Source organism: Marmota monax, unplaced genomic scaffold, assembly GCF_021218885.2.
Source record: "Marmota monax isolate L192 unplaced genomic scaffold, Marmota_monax_Labrador192_F-V1.1 WCK01_AAM20220418_F8-fsc00017, whole genome shotgun sequence".
Classification (NCBI taxonomy): domain Eukaryota; kingdom Metazoa; phylum Chordata; class Mammalia; order Rodentia; family Sciuridae; genus Marmota; species Marmota monax.
In genome coordinates, this window is record NW_026695241.1 from 24276494 (window position 1) to 24278601 (window position 2108).

Sequence of the window (2108 nt, forward strand, 5' to 3'; positions counted from 1 at the left end):
ACCCCTGCGGGCGGCCAGCGAAGAATGGGCCTTCCCAGAACTGGTGCCTGGCGTTGGCGGGCAGCAGCAGGCAGGACAGCAGCAGCAGGCAGGACAGCTCCTGGGGAGCGCGGGGGAGTTGGGGGCGAAGATGCAAGGGTTGGCGGTGGAAGAGATGGGCGGTCTGGAGAGGCTCTGCCTGCTCTGGGCTCAGAAGGCAGGATGAGGCTTGCAGGGGCAGGGCCCCGTCAGGGGGGCGTGTCCGCGTGCGTGTGCGCAAAAGCGTGGGGCTCTTCCTTCGAGCCGGAATCGAACCAGCGACCTAAGGATGTCCACAGCTGTCTGTTCAGTCTACAGTCCTCCGCTCTACCAGCTGAGCTATCGAAGGGTGCACACCGGCGGGGCCGGGTCCTCTGCCTTTGTGCAGATGGGGGAGTCGAGCTGGCAGGTCCTGTCCCGGGGTGGGGTCCCATTACAACTGTCCGCCTTCCATCCCAGGGAGCCCTCCCTGCCCCGCCCTGCCCTGCCCAGACAGGCTCAGTCCTTGCCTTCAGGGCCCAGGACCAACACACACGCACGAACACACACACACACACACACACACACACACACTTACATGCGCACACACCCCTTCGGCCTGGGAGCGCCTGGTATCCAGCGGAAGCCTGGCATGCCCCGGGACCTGGTGGGGCCCTGGCCGGGCGGCGACCACCAAGACGCGCATCGCAGGGCGCGCAGGGCTCTCTCCTCTCGTGCTCTTGCCCTCTTGCCCCTATGCCAAACCTCTGCGTCCCGCCTTGGGCCGGGGTCTAGGAGGATGGCACTAAGGCGGCCTGAGAGGGCCAGGATCCGGGCACCAGGTGGAGACTGACCCAGGGGAAGGTTGCCTTCTCCACACCCCTCCCCGCCCGCCCCGGGGAAGGTGGGGGTGTGGATACCGCACGGGTGCGGGTTGGTACTGGAGGAGAACCAGATGGCGCGCGCGCGCGCGCGCGCGGGGAGGCGGCTGCGCAACTAGCACAGCCACAGTCCCCCGCGGTAGTGTCTGCTGGACACCTGGATCCCATCCGACCCTACCAGCCTGGCCCCTGAAGCCCCGGACCGGGTTCCAGGTCCCCGTGCCCCAGCGGACTCGCCCTGCCACCCACAGCGCCAGCCCTGCCAGCCGCTCCCTCTTTGGTGCCTTCAGACCCCCCTGCACACCACACTTGTGGCGGAAAGGACAGAGGGTTAGGGGAAGTGGCAGCCTCGCGTGCCCCGTCCAGGCTTTGCACAAGCACCAGAGATACTTGTGCCAGGGAGCCAGCCCGGCCCCCAGGGCACAGGAGGCCCCGGCTTCCTGCCTGTCCTCACCAAATAACTCCACCTGGTCCAAAGGGACAGAACAGAGGCGGCCCAGCTGGGCTGGGCTCCTGACCCCCGGAAGCAAGTCTTCTCCCACCCAGATGGGATCCCAATTCTGGTGTGCCCTAAATCCTGGCCCTAAATCGCCTCCCTCTCCCAGCCACTCAGCCCAGATTCCCCGGGGAGGCGCAGGCAGGCCCCTCCTCAGTGACCCAACCCGCCCAGTTTCTTGGGGCTTCGGGGGCGGAGAGGGCCCGCTCGCCCTGGCAGAACCCACAAACCTTCACTCACGCACCAACCCCACACCAAACCTACTCCCACCGGGACAGGGGAAGGGCCCAGCTGCAGGGGCTTCCCAAAACCTAGTGCTGCTGCTCAGCTGCTCAGCTGGCCCGGCTGCAAGAGCAGCCTGCGGGGACCCCCTTTCCTCTACCCAAAGCAACAAATCCAGGTGCCAGGACCCAGGGGACAAAGCCCAGGGGGCATACCCAAAGGGCCATTCCTTCTAATTTGGGACCCCACTGCTGGTCTCTGTACATGGGGTCACTCAACTTAGGGGGCTCTCTCTGGCCACAGGACTCTTTTATCCTCCCGAAGCCCTGTGGGCGTCACAGTCTCACCCTGGCACTCCTACTGTTGCTGCCACTGGCACTTGATCTCTTTCGCTTAGAGGTACCCACACAGTGTTGGAGGGAGGGGTGCCTGCAAAGGAAGCCGGGCCACTGAGGAGCCCTCCATGGGTAGAGAGGAACAACCCCTTGAGTCCTTCAGTTTCACATACCCCA

At 65.3% G+C, this 2108-nt stretch overlaps 1 non-coding gene across 1 annotated transcript; it reads right to left on the reverse strand.

The window, feature by feature from the left end:
* Positions 1–273: 273 nt before the first annotated feature.
* Positions 274–367, reverse strand: Trnay-gua (transfer RNA tyrosine (anticodon GUA)). The gene is made up of 2 exons: positions 331–367; positions 274–309 (listed from the first exon to the last, which is right to left on the reverse strand). It is a non-coding gene; the product is annotated as a tRNA-Tyr (tRNA).
* Positions 368–2108: the final 1741 nt, after the last annotated feature.